This window comes from Artibeus jamaicensis, unplaced genomic scaffold (genome assembly GCF_021234435.1).
Source record: "Artibeus jamaicensis isolate MK-2021 breed Jamaican fruit bat unplaced genomic scaffold, CSHL_Jam_final contig_585, whole genome shotgun sequence".
Classification (NCBI taxonomy): Eukaryota; Metazoa; Chordata; class Mammalia; order Chiroptera; family Phyllostomidae; genus Artibeus; species Artibeus jamaicensis.
The window spans coordinates 4,636,607-4,649,451 of NW_026521894.1; the positions used below are offsets into that span (position 1 = coordinate 4,636,607).

Here is a 12,845-nt window from a genome sequence, read left to right on the forward strand (position 1 = left end):
CCCTTGTCCCCACACTGTCTTTTTGGAGGGGACCTGGGGAGGGAATTCTTTGTAAAGTGGTGTAGGAGAGGTCCGTGGGGCTCCCTTTATATTCTGAAAAGGGCCTTTGGAGATGTTGAGAACACGGCTGGAAGATTGGCTTGGAGGAGAGTTTCTGCACCTTGGCACTACTGGTGTTTGAGCTGTGTCATTCTTTTTGGGGGGGCAGGGCTTCCTGTGTATTGTGGGATGTTGAACAGCATCTCTGGCCTCTACCTGCTACATGCCAGTAGCGCCCTGCTCCCTATGCCCATTGTAACAACCCAGAATGTTCCTAAATGTTGCCGTATGTCCCCATTTGAGATCCACTGGCTTAAAGGAGAGGCTTCCAATGTATCTCCCAACCCATTCTCCTTCTACCTAAGCTGCCTGTGTCCTGGGGCTCCCTCCCATTGAGAAAAGACACATGAGAGTCTTTCACACATCTTCCCTTGAGGTTTGGGATTACATTTGCTGTAGTCCCTCATTTTTCTTTTTCACTTTACCCTAGAAGAGACTTCTTTCCTCTTTTTCAAGAAAGCAGTCTTCCTGCAGGGCAGTGGAATCTGACAAGTGTCTGCAGGTGTGAGACAGTATGAGGCTCTTCTGGGTCTGGCCTAGGGCCCCCCGGGTAAAGCAGAGTCTACATCTCTACCCTCTCCCCCTAGGGCAGACCTTACCTCTCCTTCCACACATTGGGTCTGGTACCCCAGAAGCCCAGAAGATGCGTGTTGGAACAACCATGTGGTCAGGAAGGCCAGCTTTTCCCCAGCTGCCCTTGCTCACTCAGGATGAAGAAAGAAGAGGAAGACACAGGTTGGCAAAGGTAGGGGTGTATGTGTGTGTGTGTGTGTGTGTGTGTGTGTGTGTATGTTTTCTTTGGGTAACATCTTCTGATGAACTGGCACCAGGGTCATTGTAGGTCTGGTAATTGTCCCCTCCATGTCTTCACACAAAGGGTCAACAATCAATCTACAAACATGCTAAGTCAGGAGTTCACCTGCCCACCTGTCCTTTAGGAAAGCAGTACCACCAACTCTATTCTGAATTGGGAGAAACAGAGTCAGGGAGGACTTCTCTTCCCAAGAGTGGCAGGTAGGATTTGGGAGATGGGAGGAGACATGTAAAACACATTGGAGCATTCACAGAAGGGGTGCCTTAGTCCTCCTGCCCTGAGCAAACCAGGACCGGGAAATCCCTGCCCTGCATGCTGGTGAAGGCTCTCCCTTTGGTCACAGCACCTTCAGCTGTTTCTGAATCCCTACCTTCTCCCCAGTGGGGCCTCTTGGACAGGATGGATGAGGGCCAGATGGCCCTTGCTTCCAAGGAGTGTAAATCTCCTCACCCTAGTCCCCCAAATCCCCAAAATGGAAAAAAATGCACCCCCATGAGAAACATGCATTTTGCCATATAGCTATTCATTACAGAGAATGTTATGTTAGCATGACCCAGCTCCTAGACCTTCACACAGAACAGCACAAGATTTGTCCTCTGCCTTCTCTAGCGCTGTTCCAGAGACAGGTCTGTGGGTATGGTTTGGAATAACTCCTATTTACTCAGGTTGCCTTGCTTATTCAGGTCTCTGCATATTGTGTGTGTCCCATGTCCAGAAATTGAATTCATGAGAGTCATTCTATGTATGTAATGCCCTCTTTTCCTCAATGTTGCCATCATATCTTGTAATGGTTTACTGAAGAGTTGCATCTATATAGAGAGGGAAATATAGAAACAGATAAATGTGTGAGTTTGGAGGAATATTTATTTTTATTTGAAAGAAATGTTTGTTTTTAAAGACTCTGTCCTTCCACTCCCACCCCAGTGATTCACACCCAGTTGGGGAGATTCTCACAATACCTGTCTGGTCTTTCCCCAGAAAGTTCAATGCAGGCAAATTGCTTCTAATTCCTTGTATCACTTAGCTCTTCCAATGAGTAATGCCCCATGACAAACCATCCCAAATCTAGTAGCTTAAAATAGACATTTTTTTAGCTTGTGATTTTGTGTGTCAGCATTATGGGCCGTGTTCAGCTGGGAGGTCATTCTAGTTTCAGTTGGACTGCTTCACGTGTCTGTGATCAACTGGCTAGTTGGGCAACTTGGCTGGCTGTTGGCTAGAGCAGGGGGTGAGACTGTGCCACGTGTCTCTTGTCCTCCAGCAGGCTAGCTCAGGCTTGTTTACATGGTCATGATGGCAGTTCCCAAGAGAGCAAGAGTGTGCAAGGCCTCCTGAGACCTAGGTTTGGAGTTGGCATAAAGTCATTTCTACCATAGTCTCTTGATCAGAATAAGTCACATGGCTGAGCTCAGATGCAGAGAAAGGGGAAGTAGACACCATCACTTAATGGGAGGCTTTGAAAGGTGGCATTGTAAAGGGGTGTGGATACAGCAAGGGAAATCTTTGAGTCCATTTTGCAAACATTGTACCGTGTACCCCAATGTCCATGCACAAGAGGAGTCCCCAGATGGGGATGATTTTCTGGTTGTGACTTCAGTTTCCCTGAGTTCCCATCATAACAACTGGATGATATAGGCAATATTTTACCTCCTTCTTCCATTTTGCAGAAGAATATACTGACTCCCAGAGAGGTGAAGTGTTTTACCTGATGTCACACAGCAAGGAAGTAGCAGAGGTAGGAGTTGAACCTGGATATATGGTGATTTCATATAGATGTAATATGGACTCTTTTCATACCTCTGGGAAATTTTAATTTGCTTTCTTGCATAAGGAAAATTTTCTCAGTGTTGCTAGAGAAGAGGACAGTCATCCCCTGGACTTTGGTCATGGAGAGCTACCTGATCATGGGCAGGAGGCTGGCCAGGACTGCGATGAGGATGTGGTCACATAGCCCCAGACCAGCTGGTTCTGTTTACTACAGTACACAGAGGAGGCTCAACAGGATTTCTTTGTGAATGGGGAGGCCAGGCTGAAAGAGACAACCAGCAGAACTACAAAAGTGGCGGTGGCTGGAGACAGCAAAAAGGAAGATCAGTGTGTTGGTCAGGGGGCTCTGGGCTAACCTCCCATCCCAGGACTCACTCACCCATCCTCCGGTCTACCCACCCATCTATTCACTCACCCATTTATTCACCAGCTCATCTGTCCTTTAAAAAAACTTTATGAAAGTATAGTTAGCATGCAGTATTATATTAATGTCTGCCATACAACTTTATCTAATGTTTTCAGATTGAACATGCCCATTGGTTTTGCTTGGATTTTACATGCAGAACTTACTAGGATTACTTCAGTGTGGGGTAAGAGACTTTACTAAAGTTGTCTTCTGTCATTTTCTATTTTTGCTGCCTTGAGGTGAAGATGTGGAAAATGTTTTGGATGACTGGAATGAATATAAAGTGGGGGTTGGAATACATGGTGCAATTATTCTTGATAAGACACTTGAAAATGTACTACTGGTTCAAGGGTACCTAACAAAATCATGCTGGACATTTAAAATAGGAAAAGTAAATGAAGAAGCAGCACCCTCATGATTTTACTGCTACAACAGTCTTCTAGGAAACTGTTTTTGATAGCAAATACTATATTTGTAACAATGGTTACATTGAAGTTCAAATAAGTGACCAGCTTGCTCATTTGTACATCATTTCAGGAATTTCAAAGGGCACAAAATTTAACCTGAAAACCAGAAGAGTGATTCAGAACTCTGTGTGGTTTTCCGCATAGCAATTGCCATGTCATAGAAATGAAATGACTCCAAAATCCAAACTTGTTTGCCTCCTAACAACTTTTTATGATTCTTCCTTTTATCAACCCATCAGAGGACTGGCTTTCTCAAAGATCTGAAGATTCCTCAGAGTGTGACAATGGATTTTCTTCAGCTAGTAGTGTTACTGAATGAGTGGGGTTCAGCTGCCTGACACCCAGAGGCAAATTCCAGAGGCAGAGGTTGGGTGAAAAAGGAAAGGGGTCTTTTATTCAAAAGCTGTACAACCTGGGAGGATGGCAGGCTCCTGTCTCAAAGCCCAGCCCCTCCAGAAAACCCAGAGGAAAACCCTGCCACTCTCTGCTGCACCAGTCCCAGGTTGCTGCCCGAGTTCCTTCTCCCATTCAAATTTTTCTTTGGGAATTGCAGGTGACCCTGAGTCACCAAGCAGCTCAGATTCTCTCACGGCCACTGTCAGGCCTCAAGCTCCCTCCTTTTCAGTGCCACCACTGGCCACATGCTTTCCAGGGCCAGCCAGTTCTGCAAGCTCACAGCCCACATGTTGGCTTGATGGGCCCAAGAAAAAGTCTATCTCCCCCTAGTCTCAGTTTATATCAGCTACCACTGTGGGCTAGGGATGGTGCTCCAACAGCTGCACACCCCGGGAGCGAGTAGCCCCTCCCCCTCCAACCAATCCGTCTTGTTCCAGTCTAGACCAACAGATTTTCACTGGTTGGAAAGGTGTAGGAGGGCTTTTCCCTTAGCCAATCACCCTCCTTAGCTTTGTGTCTGCTCCTGCCTGCGTAGCTTCCAGGAACTTCCTCTTGCCGAGTTGTGGAGGGGAGGGGGGGAGGAATCTGTCCACCTGCACTCACCTGGTTACCCAGGCAACATGGCACTGCCCCTGCTGCCCCTCCTGTTCCCTCCCATTCTTGCCTTCGCCAGGCCACCAAACTGGCCAGGTTACCCGTTTCAGTATCACGCAAGCTAAACTCACTGTGGAAAAATGGAGTCAAACCACATTCCAGCACAGTCAGCAGTTTTTTTTCTTAGTTTCCTTTGGTGACCAGTGGGGAAAGCACAGGCAGCCACTGCAGCAAAATCCAAATGATAATTATTCTGAAGCATTTGATCTTTTAAAAGCAAAGAATCAAATTATGGGGGCGGGGAATGCCAGCAAACAGTATCAAGTCTCACCTAATCAAAAGAAAAGAACAAATGGGGTCCACAGTCAGCCAGACAGAGTCCCGTGATAAAATTAAAACAAACAAACAAACAAAAAACATCATCTATGGAAACATCAGGATAATTTTTTTAATTAATTTTATTTAGTTATTTTTCAAGTACAGTTTTTTGTCTATTTTTCCCATCCCAGCCTCCCCCGCCCCTTGCTCCCCACCTCCCTCCCATTTCCACCCCCCTTAGTTCTCGTCCCTGTGTCCTTCCTATTTGTTCCTCCAAATCCCTCCCCCTTTTTCCCCTTAACTTCCCTTCCTTCTCCCCTCTGGTCACTATCCCCTTGTTCTCTATTTCAGGGTCTTTTTTTTTTTTCCTGCTTGCTTGTTTGTTTTGTTGTTTAGCTTCCTGTTAAAGGTGAGATCATATGGTATTTGTCTTTCAGCACCTGGCCTATTTCACTCAGCATAATGCTTTCCAGTTCCATCCATGCTGTTGCAAAAGGTAGTAGCTCCTTCTTTCTCTCTGCAGCATAGAATTCCATTGTGTATATGTACCACAATTTTTGGATCCATTCATTTACTGATGGGCACCTAGGTTGCTTCCAACTCTTGGCTATTGTAAATTGTGCTGCTATGAACATTGTGGTGCATAGGTTCTTTGATATTGATGTTTTAGGATTCTTAGGATATAATCCTAGCAGTGGAATTGCTGGGTCAAAAGGCAGGTCGATTGTTATTTTTCTGAGAAAATTCCATAGTGTTTTCCATAATGGTTGTACCAGTCTGCAATCCCACCAACAGTGAACTAAGGACCCCTTTTCCCCACACCCTCTCCAACATTTGTTGTTTGTTGCTTTGTTTATGATAGCCATCCTGACTGGTGTAAAGTGGTATCTCATTGTGGTTTTAATTTGCATCTCTCTGATAGCTAACGATATTGAGCATCTCTTCATGTGTCTCTGAATGTTCTGTATGTCCTCCTTGGAGAAGTGTTTGTTCAAGTCCTTTTCCCATTTTTTAATTGGGTTGGGTGTCTTCTTAGAGTGGAGTTGTGTAAGTTCTTTGTATATTTTGGAGATTAAACCTTTGTCTGAGGTATCATTGGCAAATATGTTTTCCCATACAGTTGGTTGTTGCAGGATAATTTTGAAACCCATGCATATGGGTTACCCCTGGTGAAGACAATCTGTGGCATGTAATGGACATTGCAAGTTCCCCTTTTCATCCAGAGCCTTTCTGAGTTTCAGGTGTGACTGGAATGCTATAATGAAAATCTTAGACCTCTGGTAGTGGCAGATGTTTTGTGGAAGTCCCAGGGTCAGAAACCTGTTGCATTTGAGTGGGTGTCTCTCTCTGGGCCTTGCCCTTCTCAGGTGTTTTAAAGAAATGCGAGGAGTCAATGATGTCTCTGAAGGGACTGTTCTCTGTACAGGAGGGAGAGTGGAAATAAAGATTTTGAACTGTAAATCCAATTATAAACTTTTCTGTAGATATGCCTGTTCAGTGTTTGGCTAATAAATTCAGTGTTTGGCTAATAAATGAACTTAAATTTATTTTTTAAATAAATAAAATAAAATTTTAAAATAAAATAAAATTTTAAAATAAATTTATTATTTATACTTTTTATGAGGGTTTTGCTTCTCTGTGGTTTTTATTTTATATTGTGATCGAGAAAACAATATTTGAGGTAACAAGTAGCCAAGTCAATAGGAATGCTTCATCTACTCATTTCAGAGATTTTTTTTTAAAGATTTTATTTATTTATCTTTAGAGGGGAAGGGGGAAGGAGAGAGGGAGAGAAACATCAATGTATGGTTGCCTTCTGTGCGTCCCCTGCTGGGAACTGGCCTGCAGGGAACCTGCCTGCAACCCAGTCATGTGCCCTGACTGGGTATCGAACTGCAATCGTGTGGTTCGCAGGCCCGGCTCAATCCACTGAGCTACACCAGCCAGGGCTCATTTCAGAGATTTTGATAAGAGTTTTCTTATATTGAAACTTTAAAAGAAACTTAAACAACTGTTAAATGAACAGAAGATAAGAAATGTCATGGAAGTCAAGATAGCAGGTCACCTGCTTGGGTGACATTTTGCACATTTCTTTGTTTGTAACCACTTAGGTTTTTTAATCCTCCCCTGATTGGAATTTTGTTGAAAGGTTTTATTTAGAGCCAGCATCTGCTGTACAATGTTCATGTTCAGAATGAACTCTTAGCACTTTGTGAAAGGACACAGTCACCAGCCTGGAGAGGGACTGAGTTGGTTAGATGGGGAGTTGCTGCCCTAATTTGCATAGTGCCGAATTCAGTCCCTAGCCTGTGAGACTGGGAGAGAGGGTAGCAGAGGGCACGGAGTCCAGGACCCAGCAACTGCTTTGCTTCTGCCTTCAGCATCCTACACCAACCCTTTAGTGCTGTGCGATGATTTTGTTCCTGTGAAAATTTTTCTATATTATGGTTGCTTATGGAATACTGACATTATTAGGTTTTACATTGCATCTCAGTGTCGATCTCTGGAAACTGATGTCATAGTTGGTTCCCATTCACAGTAGCAGAGACTGACCTGCTTTTATTAGCACACCAAGGCCCCTGGATGATGGAGCAAGAATGGAAGGGGTGTGCAGCCTACCCAAGTACCAATAAAGGGTCTCTCTGGGGGAGGGCCAGAACATGAACGAATATACATAACTCACTCCTAGGAATATGTTTTGCTCTTTCCTAAATCCAGAAAAGGATGGCAGAGGGTATTTTAAGAAGGACTTCACATATAATGGAGAACAGTTACCAGGGCTTTAAGGGGGCATCAGTGTTTGGGTGGCTTCTGACCTCAACGATATACAGTGTATTTCTTTGTTGCGGGTGGGAAGTGTGAGCACATGTATATGGATGCACATGTCATGTGAGTTTTAAAAATAATTTTTTGACATGTGGTATCCACAAAATATCCCTCTGCTTGTAAATGTTACTGTGGAAATCTTTATTTTATGTAGATAGCCTATTCAATAGGAGTTCTGTGTAACCCCATGAGACTGTCAAAAGAAATGCTATTGTAAGGGATTCACTTGGTAGCACTTTGCTTTAGCTTTTAAATGGTTTAATTTTAAAGGACAAATTATATTTATTAATAAAAGTGTCACCCTCTTGGTGCTAAGTAGAATTCATGAATATAGCATTGCACTTAGAATTAGATTATTTACAATCCTACATCTTTAAATGTGACAAATTTGTGAACCCTTCTGTGATTTTATTTATATATATATATATATATATTCAATTCCAGTTTATATCCAGTATTATTCTGTAGTAGTTTCAGAGGCACAGCAAAATGGTTAGATAATCATGTACTTTACAGAGTGGTCCCCCCTGCTGCTTGAAGCATCCACCTGACCCCACACATACCAACTATCCTCCCCTTGCTCTGATCTGCATCTCTGCGGTCATTCTGTAACTACTGGTTTGTACTGCTTAATCCTTTCATCTTTTTCACCCAGCCCCCAAACCCCCTCCCCTCTGACAGCTGTCAGCCTGTTCTTCCTATCTATGAGTCTATTTTTATTTTGTTTCTTTATTTATTTTGTTCATTAGATTCCACATATAAGTGAAATCATATGGTATTTGTCTTTCTCTGTCTGACTTACTCCACTTAGCTTAAGACCCTCTAGGTCCATCCATGATCTTCCAAAAGCTAAGATTTCTTAAAAAATGCATTCACAACTGTAGTCAGAAGCTCTTAATATTCTTTTCAGAAATACAGCTGCTTTGCTCGGGCTTCCTTGAGTCATATTTAAAATTTTTTTAAATGTATTTATTGACTTTATTAAAAATTTGTTAAATCATTTTTATTTTCAATTATAGTTGACATACATTATTATATTAGTTTCAGGTGTATATCCAGTGATTACACATTATATAACTTAATAAGTGATCATCTCGATAAATCTCCCACCCATCTGACACTATACATAGTTATCAGACTATTATTTACTATATTCTCTATGCTGTACTTTACATCCCCACAACTATTCTAAAACAACCAATAAGAAAAAAGAAGGGGAAGAGAGAGAGAGAGATTGACAGAGAGAGAGAGAGAGAGAGAGAGAGAGAGAGAAATATTGATGTGAGAGAAACATCGACCAGTTGCCTCCTGTAGGAGCCCTGACCGGGAATCAAACCCACAGCCTAGGTATGTGCCCTCACCAGAAATCAAACCCAAATCCTTTTGGTGCACAGAACAATGCTCCAACCAAGCGAGCCACACCAGCAAAAGCCTTGAGTCATATTTATGGTTGGTCCCAGCATTCCAGATTTTTGTTTGCCTGACAGGTAAATACTCTTCACTTGTTTACTGTCATCTAGAAACCATTTAATTTTTAGTAATTTTGTATGTTTTTTCTTTTTTAAGTGAGCACTGTACTATGGTTAGTCTTTCTGGTTCCTAGAGCTGGATTTTGCAGCTCTCAATACTAAAGCAAAAGAGGTTAGTTTTCAGAAGTATGTCTTCTAATGGTGTTGAGCCTTTTCAAGAACCACCAAAGGATCTCTCTTCAATTACTCTGGTTAACCATAGTTCAATGTCATTGCTGTTGTGCTGCTTTACTTAATGCACTGAAGAACAAAATAAGGTATTTTGATAACTTGAGATTCTAGCTATCTTGACGGTTTGAGATAAAAAATGTTAAAAGACATGAGTCAAAGTTGATGTTTGAGATAAAATGTGTTGAAAGACATGAGTTAAAGTTTATGTGTGTGATGTGACTTAAGTCTGCAGAAAATGTGTTAAGTTGATGTTCATGCTTTATGTACATCTGCTGTAATTACTCCCTTGGACCTGGTTTCCTTGAGAAAGGCCATCTTAGCCTTAGAACTGGATTTCTCCTTGGAGAAATTTTAACATGCTTTGAAGAGATCAAGCAATAAATGAGTATGCTGAATACACAGTAGTGTATTTCTTCATGTACTTTAAGAAGCTATATGGGAAGAGTGGCTGTGTTGGCTTCATTATGTTCATGTCTTTGAGAGACAAATGATCTTTGAATTTACTTTTTAAATGTCCCTATATTCCAACCTCCCTCATCTGAGGGGTCCAGGTGAGGATACCTGTGCCACTGGAAGCATGGGCCCAGGACGGGCAAGTATGCAAGGCAAGCCCATCCAGCATGGGAAGGCTGGACACCAGGTCCACAGCCAACTCCCCTTGTAGCCCTGAAGGTCAGGATAGAGGGCAGAGGAGAAGGCAGTAATTGGGAGGGTACTTTTTAAACCTGAACTGCCTGAGAAATCCCAGTGTTACAGTGGAATATATTTTTCTGTCTTCAGCAGTAAGAAACAATTGAAAGAGAAATTAATGAAATTATTTGGAAAATGAAGTAAGATATGTTTGCATGCTCAGTTTTGTGGTACAGGCAGCCCACGCCTAGTACAAGGCTTCTAATTGTGCTCCTGGAATTGTGGAGTCTTATGGGAGTCAGGGTCCCCCCCGGGTAGAGAGGAGGAGGGAAGACTTTTTAAAAAGCAATGTTTTGTAGTATGTCTCCATAATTTCTTGCCTTTATTACTGATGTAACCTCCTAAGACCTAGGTGGTCATATTCTTCCCTGGTTTTGTGCTCTTCTAATTTCTTGTGCACACTGTGGCCATGATGAACTTTCTGAAGAACAACTCTGATGATGGGATGTCCTCTTAAAACCCTGAATGTCTACCCATAGGCTTTGGGATTTTATCATTAAGGGCTTTGATAGGAAACAATTTACTCCAGATGGTTCAAAGGAAGAGACTTTTAACAAAAGTATTATTCGCAGAGGCACAGATAAGGTTAAAGAAGCATGCAAGGAATGGGAAGCCACCCAGAGGCTAGCCAGGGTGGAAGCTGTTCCACCCTAGGGCTGAGGGATGCTGAGAAGGAATAGAGTTACTGGCCCGAGGTGAGAGTTCAGCTTCCCTGCAGAGAGCACAACCGCTGCTGCAGATAAGACGCCAAAGCAGAAAGTGGGGAAGAAATACCATGGCCTTTGCTCCTTCCTGTTCACAGACAACCCTCTGGAGCTTCCCATTATGCAAACTGTATGAGAAACCAACCCGCAGCAGTCAGCTTGTTAGGGCACGAAGCAAAGCAGAATAGATAGAAAATGGATCTGGGCAGGAGTGTTGGAGAGATATGGCCATTGATGGATCATTGGTACAGGGATTATTAAAAATAATATTTAAGTTGCTAAACAGTATTATTGGGTTGGCCAAAAAATTTGTTTAAATTTTTTTTGTACAATGGCTCTAGCAGTGCTTATTTGCCTTTAACTTCATTAGGAACAATTTTGTTAGATTGTACTGTGACAGCTGTCATATCAATGTGTATTTTTTTAAAAGTTATCAAAATTTGTGAATGTTGTGCAGCCATGTTAATCTTGAAGACGGAAGAAAATATGCAACATTTTCAGTGTATGTTTTATTATTTCAAGAAAGGTTAAAATGAAACTAAAGCACAAACAAAGGTTTGTGCAGTATATGGAGAAGCTGCTGTGAATGATTGAACATGTGAAAAGTGGTTTGTGAAGTTTCTTGGTACTATTGTTACAGAACAGAGCCAAGGATGGGTACAATTTACTATTACTGAAAGGACCCCCCCCCCCCACTAGGTTTGCTATGCCCGCTGAGAGAGGAAAGACGTCTCTCAATGTCCGAGATTTGACAAAAGAAAAGGAAATGTTCATTTAAAGCTATACAAACTTAAAGTAGTGACCCAATGTCTTCATTAAAGTATTAAAGTCTATTGGGATACCCACAGGTCCACACAGTCCTTCCTTCTCCCTCTGCCCTAGTCTGGGGTACCATATCTCAGGAAAAGAAGCAGAAGTCAGCTGTGTCGCTGCCACAGTCTCCAGTTAATCCAAAGCCATGTGGCACCTTCTCATGGCCCACCAGCCAGAGTCCTTCCATCCCTTTTCTTCCAGGCAAAGTCTCTCCTGCTTCCTAAGCCATGTGGCAAAAGGGAGCACCCCAAAGCCACGTGGTCCTCACTCTTGCCAAAGCCACATGGTTCTCTCTCTCACCAAAGCTGCATGGGTCCCCACTCTGCCAAAACCACGTGGTTCTCCCTTCGCCAAAGTTGCCGAGTCTGGGTTTAAACCCCTGTGTCAATCTTCCTCTGTACCCCCATTTCCGACTCCTCCCACAATCAGTTACACCTGCCAGCATTCCTGTATTATTCCAAGTTTACTGGGCTGCCACAGTGAGTCTGTGCAGGCATGGCCCCATGGTATGAGCCAATCATCTCCAAGCTCTCAGGCAGGAGCCATAACCAGGGGAAGTTGCCTCCCAGTTATGTTGGGTGGAAGTCACTTCTATCCCCCTGGCTCACAGCACTGCCACAGCTATTTAACATATCTATGAAACCAGTTAAAGGTTATAGATATGTTAAATGACCATATCAGAGGTTAGCTGCAAAGCTGTTGCTGTGCAAAACAGCTCTCAACAGCCCTGCTCCATGTGTCCCATCCCCCAGCTTAGCCTTGTTCTGGGGGCGGGGGGCGGGTCTGGACATCCTATATATTTTTCTAATATTTCCTGGATACCTTGAGATCTGGACCCCATTACAAAACTCTATTTGGGGACCCCCCCCTCTTGGCTGCACCCTGTTATACTGTTGACATTTTGGCCAAATACTTCTTTGCTGTGGATATGTTTTATGCATTGAAAGATGTTTAGCATCACCCATGGCCTCTACCCACTAGAAGCCGATAGCAAGAGATAGCTGACATACTCAAAATATCCAAATCAATAAAATTTTTGGTGAAAATGAAAAAAAAGTATTTTATTTTATGGAAAAATCTAAATGGACTCTTTGGCCAACTGCATATTATGAAGACTTAACGAGATGTTTGTGAAAGTACTTGTCACATAGTGGGTGCTGGGTGAATTAATATCATTTCTTGTTTATCACATCCCAGTCCCTGGTAGAGAGTTAGTGAAATGTCAGTTAAAGTAGTTTTGTACAGAAAGAG

The 12,845-nt window shown here is 42.8% G+C and overlaps 1 pseudogene; it reads left to right on the top strand.

Annotated features, from left to right (window-relative positions):
* Positions 1 to 3,196: 3,196 nt before the first annotated feature.
* On the top strand, positions 3,197 to 4,930 carry LOC119038786 (m7GpppN-mRNA hydrolase-like; annotated as a pseudogene).
* Positions 4,931 to 12,845: the final 7,915 nt, after the last annotated feature.